The sequence below is a fragment of the Topomyia yanbarensis genome, chromosome 3 (assembly GCF_030247195.1).
Source record: "Topomyia yanbarensis strain Yona2022 chromosome 3, ASM3024719v1, whole genome shotgun sequence".
NCBI lineage: Eukaryota > Metazoa > Arthropoda > Insecta > Diptera > Culicidae > Topomyia > Topomyia yanbarensis.
The window spans coordinates 52,767,556-52,782,909 of record NC_080672.1 but is presented as its reverse complement, the minus strand read 5'-3'; positions in this window follow the sequence as shown (position 1 = coordinate 52,782,909).

Here is a 15,354-nt window from a genome sequence, read left to right as displayed (position 1 = left end):
AAAATTCAGCGTGTCGTGATGAGTGTCGGTGAACGTTCAATACTATATACGTTGAAACTCTTAAGTGTGATGATCGATGCTTGGTTAAATTACAATAGTCATGTCTACTATGTATGTGAGAGGGCTGCGAGGACAACTAACGTATTGACTAGGATCATGCCGAACATCGGAGGAGCAATACAATACTGAGGTATGGCGTACCTGCCTGGGCTAGTGCAGTGAACTCAAAGCGGAATGGAACGAAAGCTGACAAGTCATTCCAAATGTATCGGTATGGATGCATAGGAAGCGTGGAGAGGTGAACTTCCATCTGACGCAGTTTTTATAAGGGCATAGCTGCTTCAGGATGTACCTTCACTGGTTTGGACATGCTTTCTTACCCGGAGTGTGTGAATGTGTAATAGACACCAAAACACGCGATCTTCGAGTGCCCTAGGTTCGAAGAAGCCTTCGTGTACAAAACGGTTTTACCCACCCTGAATGTGCCATAAGCGGCGTTATGATGGTTTGGCTCCGTTATTTGATATGTCCAATTAGCTCGAATTCGTGTCTCCACCTAGCTATGAACTTTGAAGCAATAGTATCGACTTCATCCAGTTTTAAAAACATCATTAATCTTATTCGGTATGTATACTTTCATTGGGCGACACCCAAACGTAAACTCATCAGGTAAGTGGTGAAATATGTTTTCGGCATTTCGTCTGTACTTTGAACAATACTATGTTGCAAGTGCAGCAATAGTCAAACGGAAAAGTTTTTTTGCTCATGTGAGCGTTCTACTAATGGTTAGCAGGATCTCATTTAAGAAGCTGGCGGTGGCTCATTCATCATCTTCTAGCAGCTTGGGGCTACAGTGAAGTACGACATTTTGGGCATTAAAGCGTTTTGTTTGAGTCCAATCTTTATTGGACTATCGATCTAAATTATTCTGATGGTAGAGCAAAAATTATGTTTGAAAAAGTTCTATTTGAATGTTGGTCTATTATTATACACTCAGTACCCTACGAGAAATCTTCCTAACTTCAACACCAACGAGTAATTGCCACCGTTTCACCTTTTTCGTGACCGCTACTGCCTAACATATGCGCTTACACTCCACACAAAGTTTGCAGCATCCTCCGCTGATTTGGCTACGCCTGATTGTACTAATCGCGGTGTACCACAAACGTACAAGCTACCTACCTACATTGTAATGCACATAGTCAAACAGTCGTAAGACACTTTTTGTTACTAGCTAGCCAAACGCTTCGTTTCGGTAAGGACGAGCCAAACAAAAAAAACGCGCGAATGTACGTGTTCGCTTTCATTTATTTCGGAACACATTGTGTGGTAGTTAGAGAAGAAATGCAACGGATCTTTTCGAGTAGAAGAGTAGGTACCTACAAATTTGGGGGTTGCTAGAAAGAAGAGAAAAAAAGTCGCATTTTGCATAGCTCCTGGGACACGGTAGTAGGTGGTTAGTTCTGTGGGATGGTAAATGACAATATAACAAGGGAAAATAAAACTGTCACTAGATAAGTCGTTGGCATACGCTGGCTTTGGCGCGTCTATTCGTTGGTAAGATATGTCGGGACAAGAAATATTGTTTGGAGCTCTGGTAATGAAGAGGAAGCGTTCTCGTTTTTTATGTAAAGGTATATCTTGTTTCATTTTGAAGTATCTACATATAAGTTTCTGGTTTCATTTTGAGTGTTTGTGGTTAGGGTATGTCTTTCTAATAATGAAGTAGAATTCTGGGTAATTCTCTTATTTTTAACATTTTCATCAGGTTACAACACCATTTTGTAAATTACCTAAGTTACAATGAATGAATTATGCACCTACGGTGCTTCATTAATCATTAGTCTTAATAAGTGCAAATGATGAAATATGTAATGCAATTGACATGGGTTAAAGGTTAGACCAGTTCAAATTGAACTGCAGCATAAACGTACAGCTGTGAGTCTATCTTGCCGCTTGCAGGAAGGAATTGCTTCCATAGCTTTGGTACAAGAACCATATTTTAATAAAGAAAATTTTTATGTTGCAAAGTTAGCTATTTGTGCTATTACAATCGATATGACTGATAATAACACAAACTAGAATATGCCAACTGTTCTAAGATGATGATTTCTGAAGAGTGATTTTATACTGTGTGCGCAGGAAATTACCCACTTAGACGGTTTGGCAGGAAAGAGCTGTTAGATGTAACTCTCTGCACTGACAGTATTGTGCATGTGTTAGCAAACTAGCTCTAGTTGAACGAATCTGAACCAGCATCATCAGACAATAAATATTAATCATTTGAACGCTTCGCTAGATATCATCACATATCGTAATTCTAACCCGACAAATGCATCGACAATCTTCGACGAAGGCTTATGCAGCTTACACAAATGCTCGTTGATCTTTTCAACTAGTTTTATAGATTAAATAATTCACCTTCGGAATCGCAAGAATCTCATATCTGTTTAATTAGGACTACAAACTACGAAGATAAAGATTTCAGCTGTCTTCTTGGTTTGGCTGTACGGAGCCTTTACCGACAACTGCCTCTGATTCTAGAGTAATGTTACTTTTTTTAAATTGGCTGGTTCTATCAAATGGGCGATTGAAAATAACCTAGTATAAGCAACCGGGAAAGGAGAAAGTAATTTTAGATTAATTTTATAGAGGATATGAAAACTTCAAAAACGTTTTAATGTTTTCTATTTTAGTCTCGCAACAAGAAATCTTTTAATAACGCGACGGAAAATAATGGTAAAATGTATTCTCAAAAGTTGCTTTTGGATCGAGCAGTCTGACCTCCTTCTTTATCAAATTAGTTGAACGTTGAACCAACTTTTACAGCTTGGGCCTTTCATGCAATAAGACATGCTTATTAGCGAGCAATGTCTGTTACTACCATGTTTCACAATGTTATCTATAATATTTAAGTAGATTTTTCGCAGAAGTGAATTTTTCTAGTTGTCAGAGGTGTTTTTGTCAACGTGTCTTTTGAATTCGTTTTTGGAAGCCGAAGGAGATCATGAAGTATCTTTAAGTACAAAGTGGACCAACTGGATACACACAATGCTTAGCAACCGACTTCTGTGTTCATTGTAGGAAACTGAGTGCGGATGGCTTCAAGGTAGTTTGCAGTTACCCCTTTTTTATGGAATATTTTCGTCAACGATTTTCTGAGGAAACTTAACAAGTTTGGATTTCCGGCATACGGTTTCACTGATCATTATCGAGTGTAAATATTTCGTGCTTCCCGAGCAAACGAAATGTCCATAATACACCCATGCTCATGGAGTTTGACATGGGTCTTTGAAATGGGTTCAACCCATGAAAACACCATCACCATGGTCCGGTAGATCCCATGTAAAATACCATATGGTGTATTTATGGGTTATTGAGACCATTTTATGGTGTCTTGATGGTTGTGAATTTTGGCATGGACCATGTTTAAGGTCTTTTCAAGGGGCTATGTGGTTAATAACTAATAACTAATGACTAATAACTAATAACTAATAACTAATAACTAATAACTAATAACTAATAACTAATAACTAATAACTAATAACTAATAACTAATAACTAATAACTAATAACTAATAACCAATAACTAATAACTAATAACTAATAACTAATAACTAATAACTAATAACTAATAACTAATAGCTAATAACTAATAACTAATAACTAATAACTAATAACTAATAACTAATAACTAATAACTAATAACTAATAACTAATAACTAATAACTAATAACTAATAACTAATAGCTAATAACTAATAACTAATAACTAATAACTAATAACTAATAACTAATAACTAATAACTAATAACTAATAACTAATAACTAATAACTAATAACTAATAACTAATAACTAATAACTAATAACTAATAACTAATAACAAATAGCAAATAATAAACAACACAAAACATTTCACTAAAAGAAATATTGATAGTCGATATATAAGCTGCAATTATTACTTGACAACGTGCAGAAAGAATTGCTTTGAATTCATCGTTTTGGACTTTTATTTTCCCTGCAGGATAGCCCAACTCAGAAAAATTTATCCAAATTGGCCTATAAAATTGTAAAGATGTTTAAAGCAGCTTGGACTATTTTGAATTGCGTTTCTTTTATACATAATCAAAACTTTGCATTCATGGAAGTAATCGAAATAGATGTTTCTTATAGATGTGTGTATGTGTCATCCTAAATAGTTGTCACTATGTTTAGGAATAGACACGAATAAGTTTAGTGAATCAATATGTCATACAGTTTCCTAAATTATAAAATGAATCTTTGCGTTGTCAACTGTCAAATATGCTGAATTGGTTCACGGAACCCGAATACACATTCCGCAATTTGTAGGCTATTTTTTATTTTGATTGTAAGGGTTTTAACCTAAATTTACCGTTTTTTCGGGCTATAAAACGGTTTTTGAAAAATCTGTAACCCTGGGGTGACCAGATGTTCTGGTTTTTAACTGACTTTCTTGGTGTCTTGAGACATCGAGAAAAATGCTTGATTTGTCCTCGTAGTCAAAATAATTTTTTTTGTCGTGACTAACGACTTACCTTTCAATATAGGGGCCCCTTTTCAAAATTTCGGAAGAAAAATGATGTAAGATTTTGAACGCTTATATCTTTTGTTGTACTGAATGGATTTAATCAATTTCTTCGGCATTTTGTCGAAAATATTTGTACCAATGTTGTATTAAATTTTGGAATATGTAGGATATTCATTATCAACGGAAAAATAGTGTTTTGAAAAATCTTTCGAAAACGACTCGGAAAAGTGAAAATTTTCAGCCCATCCCGCACAGAGCCGTCAAAATGGTGCAGCAAATGAACAATAAAATAATGAAAAGTTTATATAAAGGTCCACTACATGTTTGTTCCTATGATTATTCGTATTGGGTTGCTTGACGAGAGCAGTTGGTGGGGGAAAGCCGGGATATTAATTTTGGTTAAGCCATTAGAAGTCGGACGGAAAGGAAAGGCTCATGCACGCCACGAGAACGAGCGAGAAAGCGATAGTAGTGCATATTAGCGAAAGCGTTACGTACATTTTGAACCTTATTAACTTTTCTTCTACAAAACGGATTGCCAATCTTGTTTCATAAATCGGAAGGAAAACGTTCAATGCTTGCTACCGATGCGTTCTTTGCTATATAAAATTTGTTTAAATAGTTCAAAAACTACTTTAAATGAAATCAACATTAATGATAAAACCTATAAATAGGGGTGTCGCAGCTTTTCTCTAAGCCAGACGTGTGTAAGACGCAGTGCATAACAGACGTGCGTGGTCGTGAGAAGCTGCATCGGACGACCAATCAAATCAGCTACCATCGGAGAGAAGAAGAAAAACGTTGGTGGAGGTGGTGGCGGTGAGAAGTCCAAAAAGCCAAAGGCTAAGAAACGCAGTCACTGAAAAGGCGGTAGTAACTGCCACCAAAACATCGAAGGCTGCAAAGCGTACTCATTCGGTGTGAGCTGCGAAAGGGGAAAGATCGTATGGATGTACGCAGTAAAAACAATCGTCGGCAAGGTTTGAATTGTTTTAAAAGATTCCCGTCTTGTATCAACATAGTTATCTACAAACCGTCCTTATTAGGACGAATACAAAATGGAAAAAGAATTTAATTAGAAAGTTTCTTTTATTAACTGGTATTAAGTTTGCGCTTGGTAATTCTGTACTTTTACCAGTGAATCATAAGAAAATGTTTTTCCAATCTACAAACCCGAAGGTTTTTGCAAATCCTTCCAAGAAAATCAGTGAATGTGGCAACTCTGCCACTAAGCGAAAGCTACACCAAAACGAATGATGAAAATATTTTCATTTATCGAACAAAAGGACGTCCTTCCATCTGCATTGTAAAGTCAATAAAAAGGAACACCATGATGAAAACCGTGCTCATTCGGTGTGAGCTGCGAAAGGGGAAAGATCGTACGGATGTACGCAGTAAAAACAATCGTCGGCAAGGTTTGAATTGTTTTAAAAGATTCCCGTCTTGAATCAACATAGTTATCCACAAACCGTCCTTATTAGGACAAAGGCAAAATGGAAAAAGAATTTAATTAGAAAGTTTCTTTTATTAACTAGTATTAAGTTTGCGCTTGGTAATTCTGTACTTTTACCAGTGAATCATAAGAAAATGTTTTTCCAATCTACAAACCCGAAGGTTTTTGCAAATCCTTCCAAGAAAATCAGTGAATGTGGCAACTCTGCCACTAAGCGAAAGCTACACCAAAACGAATGATGAAAATATTTTCATTTATCGAACAAAAGGACGTCCTTCCATCTGCATTGTAAAGTCAATAAAAAGGAACACCATGATGAAAACCGTGCTCATTCGGTGTGAGCTGCGAAAGGGGAAAGATCGTACGGATGTACGCAGTAAAAACAATCGTCGGCAAGGTTTGAATTGTTTTAAAAGATTCCCGTCTTGTATCAACATAGTTATCCACAAACCGTCCTTATTAGGACGAAGGCAAAATGGAAAAAGAATTTAATTAGAAAGTTTCTTTTATTAACTAGTATTAAGTTTGCACTTGGTAATTCTGTACTTTTACCAGTGAATCAGAAAATGTTTTTCTTATCTACAAACCCGAAGGTTTTTGCAAATCCTTCCAAAAAAAATCAGTGAATGTGGCAACTCTACCACTAAGCGAAAGCTACACCAAAACGAATGATGAAAAGATGGGTTGGTAATGTATATGACATAACAGGGGTGTCGTGACCACACTTCGAAGTTATTTCAAATCTTGCAAAGCATAAATTGACATAATTTCAATGATTGTTCCTTTATGAATGAAATGACAAATTTTCAGGTCAACGCGGCAATAACTTTGCAATTTATAGAACAATTTTATATTTTTAGTTATCATATATTAACTGTCATCTCTTCCAAACAACTTAACCCTCTGCTGCCAACCACGTGGTTTTGCAGGGTTAAGGAGAATCATTGTAAAATGTCCAATACATGATTTTATGTTGTTACCTCCACTAAAACCACTTCAGAACACTCCCACCTGTCATACATGTACATTGTCTGCATGTTGAAATCATTATATGAAATTATTGACCTGTATTCAACGCGGAGAACTCGGTAATAAAATTGTTTTGCTGAATATACTAACGAACGGGATCCCCAGGAAAATTTCGCTGAGCCCGGTGAATCGAACTTAATGCGCAAAATTTAGCCATTTGAAGGGGATTCAAGCAGAATTTTAAGAATATGAGCATCGCGGTTATGTCCCGGACATTACCCGCCCCTAGTTTTTCGCTAAGCGTGTTCATTTCTGTACGGAAAAGATTCCGATGGTTGTTTCGAGAGATTTTAACATTGATATTTCAAAGCAAGAAAATTGTTCATTTCATGAATGAATGTCTCAACGAGCTTAGAATCCAGCGCATCCCCTATCAACGCAGACGCCAACAACAAAGGTTCTTTTCAGAACCACCATAATTATTATAAAGAATAACTTGAAACATTCCCACATATTTCATTGAGTATCATTCGATTTGAATTACAAGTCAAACGAGTAGTCACGACACTCCGGTTATGTCCTAGACATTACCCACCCATCTTTTTTTTTCTGAGTCTTCGCTTCATTTACTCTGGTTGGTGGCCCAGGCCGCAGTTATGGCCGACCGCAACAAAGCCTAATATACTTGAATCTCACAATTGCACCATTCAATGTCTCTTTCTAATCTGTCAATAATGTTTCTTTTGCAACTTACTTTGTTACATGGAATTTGAAAAGGGAAGAAACTAGGCATTTATATGTACGTCAAATGAGTTGTAGTGCGCTTGGAAGAAAATCTGGTAGCCGGCAGCTGTTAAAATTTCCAAAATGGCACCGTCAGCATTCTGGTATACTTCTGCCTGCTATGCCGGATAGATTCGCTGCACCGATTCACCTTTGCTTCTATTCATTTTAATTTCGCCATGTTTACATTTTAGATGGATAATTTCAAAGATGGATAGTTTGGGCAATTGAAAAACACAAGGAGACAATTGCTTTTTGTTTGAATAAGGCAAGTAATACATTTTTTATAAATCAAGTTATTAAAGTTAAACCTTTACTGTACATTTATTTAAAATTGAAAAATAGAGAAAATTGTAAGCGCAAATCGACCCGGCTCTGGTGTATACCAAAGTCATGCGGCTATCGATATTGACGAGACGTTAATTACCAGAGCTTTTTCTCGGTTTAAATCGCCTTCAATTCGGGACCCGAGAGATTCCCTTCACTATTTCTGAACAGTTGACATTGACGTTTTGGTGATGCCGTTTATTTTTATCTTTTGAGCATCTCTTGACCGTGGCATTTTTTTCCATTTTGCTCGAAATCTGTGAACATGGTTCAAGTATAAAAAAGGAAAATAAAGGAACACTACTAACAATCGTGGAATAAGTTCATTGAGTGCTATCTCGAAGTTATTCGAGCTGTCCAACAGCGCACTTTTTCAGGCTTACTCTCAGCGACACTTAAGTGATAATCAACACTTTCTGCATGTTCGACAGCACTGATCTTCTGTGGCAAACATCCTACAATATCGCACATAACAGAGACCATTGAAAGTAGCAGTCAAGCTGATGTTATTTACCCAACCTATCCACTGCTTTTAATAAAATGAACCACCTTATAATACTAATGCTAAAAAGCAGAAATTTTGAATCAACGATAATTTTTGCGTTATTTCGGTCCTACCTGACAGTTCTAGAGATAGAGATTGATAGGCCCTCTTCGTTTACTTTTTCGTCAAGCATACCCCCAGGAAGGTACCTCGGATCGTTGATGTTTCTGCTATACTTCAATAATGTAGTGCTAAAAACTTCAAAATTTCTTCAAAATCAGCTTCTAGTTTTTGTTGGTTGGTATAACAAGAACCGCATATGTGCAAATCCAAAGAAGTGTTCAATGAAAGAAAGACCTCATTTCTTTTAACTAACTGCAGAAATTTAACGTGAAAAGCCTGTCGAAAACCTGGACAAAATTCTGCCAGGTACGTTCAAGTGGGAGGTAGTTGAATTTGCATCGGTGGCGAGAGGGGTTCTCTTAGGATTGTCCTGGGTTTTCACTCGTTAGATATGGTCACCCTATCTAACCCTATGTACAGGGTTGAGAATCGAACCCAGGTGAGCTGCGTACAAGGCGATTTGTTCGAAAGCGTTCAGGGCTCCTGAATTCTCTTATAGTGGATCTGGTTTTGTATATACGAACATGCAACATTTTGTAGGATGAATGTTGAAAAAAAAATTGTGATAGTGATTTGATGTAAAACACAACATCCTGTCTCCCTTTTGACTTATTCATTTTGAATTTGTTTTAATGTAGAATACATTTAAGGTTTCAATATAGGGGTCCCGTTTCAAAATATCGGCTGCGGTGCCGCGTCAGATTTTGAACGTTAATAACTTTTATCATACTTAACAGAATGATTTGATTTTTAGGCCAATTTGTTGCAAATATGTTCCTCTATGCTGTATTAAAATTTGAAGTATGTATAACATGTACTAATAACAAAAAAAATGTGTTTTGAAAAATCTTTCGAAAACGACTCGGAAAAGTGAAAATTTTCAGCCCATCCCGCACAGAGCCGTCGTTATGGTAGACCAACCGAACAATAAAATAATGAAAAGTTTATATATAGGTCCACTACATGTTTGTTCGTATGGTTATTCGCATTGGGTTGCTTAACGAGAGCAGTTGGTGGGGGAAAGACGGCATATTCCTTTGGTTAGGCCATTAGAAGCCGGACGGAAAGGAAAGGCATGGATGGCACGAGAACGAGCGAGAAAGCGATAGTAGTGCATATTAGCGCGATTATATAAATATCTGTCGGTCGGTTTTTCTCATCATTCGTATTCGTTCAAGCACTAGCAAGCAGCCAGTCCATCGAAGAAAAGCAGTGGGCGATGACGACGGCGGAAAAAGTGCCCCAGCTACTGGTGACTCATCGCAACCCGATCAGGAACTGTCGCCCTGCAAGAATTTCGCCCCAACTAAAGGGCAACAGAGTAGGCTATCGTTCCAGCGTCTGGGTCGTGAGATTGTGCAGGACTGCAAAGTCGAGCTACGCTTACAAAGCTCAGTCGTAATGATGCCCCGAGAAGCCAACGATGCCTTCTTGGTCGGTTTGTTCGAGAATGCAAAATAGTGCTTTCTAGCTCACCGTGTCCGCGGGGAGTGCGTCTGAATTATGCTCCCGCAATAAAACAATAAACGGTTCTTTACAGGACCAATTAATTGTGTTCTAATAAGAGTTAAACTGAAATTTACATTTTATGGTGTATAACAAATAATTTTCAGAAAGCAATATAAGAAATACGATGTGTGGAAAGAAAGAAAGAGAATTTAAATTATCCTCTCTCGCTCGTTTTCGTGCACTGCTTTTCCATTCCTTTCTGCTGCTACTACCATCATAACTAAAACGAATGTGCGTGTTCCCCCACCATCTCATGACCAGTGTTGCCACAATTGCATGTCGCTATTACAATTTGAATTATTTTATTGATCCTCTCTAGTATTGATAAAATATAGAACGTGCAAAGTACACTAGTCGCATGCTTTTATTCGAATTTTTTGGCAGCCTCCGTTGATTAATTGCATAAATCTATTTGTTTGTGCAGCTCCTTGCTAGTAGCAAACTAAATAGCCTTTATCAGCGCTAACAAATAACACGAAAGAATTTAAATTTGTGAAAATCTTTTCCCTCCTTCTTTTCAAATCTCGACAAACATATGATTACGGCCTAAAAGCCAACTGTCAAAATCCACTTTGAATGGAAATTCCAGATAAACCGTTACTAGTCGAACACAGTTCACAACAGTTTATGAAAGAGAAAACTTTTCTCTTTCGTTTACTACCAACATCTGTGATTGGCGTGTAACGATTTGTCCGGAATTTCCATTCAAAGTGGATTGTGACAGTTGGCTTTTAGGCCGTAATCATATGTTTGTCGAGAAATCTGCAACATTCTTTGAAAATATTGTTTGAATGTTGCTATTGAAAAACTGAACATGCAAGTTTGCTAGCACTGGTCACTAGATTGAAGGCGATGGAAAGACAGAATATTCGTTTTGGTTATGCTAGTATTGGTAGCCAAACGGAAAGGAAAGGCGCAGGAATGGCACGAAAACGAGCGATAGTAGTGCTTTCTCGTGTGTTCATATATGAATATTGGTCGTTCGGTTTTTAATGTAGAATACATTTAAGCTTTCAATATAGGGGTCCCGTTTCAAAATATCGGCTGCGGCGCCGCGTCAGATTTTGAACGTTAATAACTTTTATCATACTTAACAGAATGATTTGATTTTTAGGCCAATTTGTTGAAAATATGTTCCTCTATGCTGTATTAAAATTTGAAGTATGTATAACATGCACTAATAACAAAAAAATGTGTTTTGAAAAATCTTTCGAAAACGACTCGGAAAAGTGAAAATTTTCAGCCCATCCCGCACACAGCCGTCACTTTGGTAGACCAACCGAACAATAAAATAATGAAAAGTTTATATATAGGTCCACTACATGTTTGTTCCTATGATTATTCGCATTGGGTTGCTTGACGAGAGCAGTTGGTGGGGGAAAGACGGCATATTCCTTTGGTTAGGCCATTAGAAGCCGGACGGAAAGGAAAGGCTCATGCACGGCACGAGAACGAGCGAGAAAGCGATAGTAGTGCATATTAGCGCGATTATAAAAATATCTGTCGGTCGGTTTTTCTCTCCATTCGTATTCGTTCAAGTTCGAGCAGTAGCAAGCAGCCAGTCCATCGAAGGAAAGCAGTTGGCGATGACGACGGTCGGAAAAAGTGCCCCAGCTACTGGTGACTCATCACAACCCGATCAGGAACTGTCGCCCTGCAAGAATTTCGCCCCAACTAAAGGGCAACAGAGAAACTAATCTGTGTTCTAATAAGAGTTAAACTGGCTCACCGTGTCCGCGGGGAGTGCGTCTGAATTATGCTCCCGCAATAAAACAATAAACGGTTCTTTACAGGACCAATTAATTGTGTTCTAATAAGTGTTAAACTGAAATTTACATTTTATGGTGTATAACAAATAATTTTCAGAAAGCTATATAAGAAATACGATGTGTGGAAAGAAAGAAAGATAATTTAAATTATCCTCTCTCGCTCGTTTTCGTGCACTGCATTTCCATTCCTTTCTGCTGCTAATACCATCATAACGAAAACGAATGTGCGTATTCTCCCGCCATCCCATGGCCAGTGTTGCCACAATTGCATGTCGCTATTACAATTTGAATTATTTTATTGAACTATTTGGCAGCTTCCGTTGATTAACTACATAAATCTATTTGTTTGTGCAGCTCCTTGCTAGTAGCAAACTAAATATCCTTTATCAGCGCTAACAAATAACACAAAAGAATTTAAATTTGTGAAAATCTTTTCCTTCCTTCTTTTCAAATCTGCAACATTCTTTGAAAATATTGTTGGAATGTTGTTATTGAAAAACTGAACATGCAAGTTTGCTAGCACTGGCCACTAGATTGAATGCGATGGAAAGACAGAATATTCGTTTTGGTTATGCTAGGATTGGTAGCCGAACGGAAAGGAAAGGCACAAGAATGGCACGAAAACGAGCGAGAGAGCGATAGTAGTGCTTTCTCGTGTGTTCATATATGAATATTGGTCGGTCGGTTTTTCGCATCATTCGTATTCGTTCAAGCGCTAGCAAGCAGCCAGTCCACCGAAGGAAAGCAGTTGGCGATGACGACGGTCGGAAAAAGTGCCCCAGCTACTGGTGACTCATCGCAACCCGATCAGGAACTGTCGCCCTGCAAGAATTTCGCCCCAACTAAAGGGCAACAGAGAAACTAATCTGCGTTCTAATAAGAGTTAAACTGGCTCACCGTGTCCGCGGGGAGTGCGTCTGAATTATGCTCCCGCAATAAAACAATAAACGGTTCTTTACAGGACCAATTAATTGTGTTCTAATAAGAGTTAAACTGAAATTTACATTTTATGGTGTATAACAAATAATTTTCAGAAAGCTATATAAGAAATACGATGTGTGGAAAGAAAGAAAGAGAATTTAAATTATCCTCTCGCTCGTTTTCGTGCACTGCTTTTCCATTCCTTTCTGCTGCTAATACTATCATAACAAACGAATGTGGGTGTTCCCCCACCATCCCATGGCCAGTATCACCGCTAACAAATAAGACAAAAGAATTTAAATTTGTGAAAATCTTTTCCTTCCTTCTTTTCAAATCTGCAACATTCTTTGAAAATATTGTTGGAATGTTGTTATTGAAAAACTGAACATACAAGTTTGCTAGCACTGGCCACTAGATTGAAGGCGATGGAAAGACAGAATATTCGTTTTGGTTATGCTAGTATTGGTAGCCGAACGGAAAGGAAAGGCACAAGAATGGCACGAAAACGAGCGAGAGAGTGATAGTAGTGCTTTCTCGTGTTTTCATATATGAATATTGGTCGGTCGGTTTTTCTCATCATTCGTATTCGTTCAAGCGCTAGCAAGCAGCCAGTCCACCGGAGGAAAGCAGTTGGCAATGATGACGGTCCGCAAAAGTGCCCCAGCTGCTGGTGGCCCATCGCAACCAATTACCGATCAGGAACTGTCGCCATGGCAGTATTTCGCCCCAAATAAAGGGCAACAAAGAAACTAATCCGCTGGCTAACATTCCAGCGTCTGGTTCGTAAGGTTGTGTATTACTTCAAAGTCGAGCTACGCTTACAAAACTCAGCCGTAATGAAGCCAGTGATGCCTACTTGGTCGGTTTGTTTGAGGATACAAAATAGTGCGCCAAGTACGTAACTTTCTCGCAAAAGAAATCAAACTGGCTCACAGTGTCCGCTGGGAGTGGGCGTAAATTATAATAAAAGCAACGGTTCTTTTCAGGACCAATCAATTGTGTTCTAGTGAGAGTTAAACTGAAACTTTCATTTTAAGGTGTGTAACAAATTTTCAACAATCAACATAATACGTTGTGTGGAAAGAAGCAGCTTGCACACGGAACAAAAAATTAAATTATTCTCTCGCTCGTTTCGTGCACTGTTTTTCCATTCCTTTCTACTGTTATTATCAGTATTACCAAAACGAATGTGTTGTTGCATGTGTTTAAGAGAAATGTTGAAGTCGCATGCTTCTATTCGAGCTTTTTAGCAGCCTCTGTGAACTAACTGCATTAAATAATTTTTTTGTGCAGCTCCGTGCTAGTAGCAAACAAAATGGCCCTACCAGTGTCTGATTCGTGAGATTGTGCAGGATTTCAAAGTCGAGCTAAGCTTATAAAGTTCAGCCGTAATGGTACCCGAAGAAGCCAGTCTTGTCGTTTTGTTCGAGGCTACAAAACAGTTCGCCAGGCACGTAACTATCATGCCAAAAATATCCAACGATCCAGCGCATCACCATCAACACCAACGCCGATACCAAAGGTTCTTTTCAGAACCACCATTATTACCATAGAGAATTATTTGAAAATTTCCCATTCAAACGTGATTCTGTTGAATATTATTAGATTTAAATTAACGTCTCGAATTGAAATCACGACGCTCCGGTTATGTGACAGACATTACCCACCCATCTTTTTTTATTGTGACCACGACTAACGGTTTAATATAGACACCCCATTTCAATATTTCTGAAGGAACAGAAGGTCGAGTTTGGAAAGTTTGTAACTTTCAGTGTACTTCACCAAATTACACAATGTTCGCACTAATGATTCAGAAATATGACCAGGAATCTTCTATTAGATTTGTAAGTATGTATAATTTACATGAATAAAGAAAAATTGATTTTCAGGAATCAATTATTATCTGTTCTTCCATTGGCCAGTACTACGCGACTTCCTCATGCTAACAATTAATTTCATCGTTAGCCATCTCCCTCACCAAGGCCAACAACGCCAACAAAACCGGTCCTTTTTAGGACCACCATCATTTTTGTAAAGAATAATTTGAAATATTCCTCGCCCAAATCACCTTTTGTCCGAAAATTCCAATGAGTATCAACATATTTGAAGAACGTGTTCCTTATGTATTCTACATCTCTCCGGTTATGTCGCAGACATTACCCACCCATCTTTTTTACATTTCTTATAAAAGAAATGTATAGAATTCGCTCAAACTTTCAAAAAATTTTCCGAGGCTCGGAGGGCCGAGTCTTATATACCAATCGATTCAGCTCGACGATTTGGGACAATGTCTGTGTGTGTGTGTGTGTGTGTGTCTGTGTGTGTGTGTGTATGTAACGGACAAATTCTCATTCGTGTTTCTCAGCAATGGCTGAACCGATCTTATCCAAACCAATTTTAAATGAAAGAACAAAAAAACAGTATGAACGCTATTAATTTGTTTTTGATTCTGATGTTTAGTTTCCAA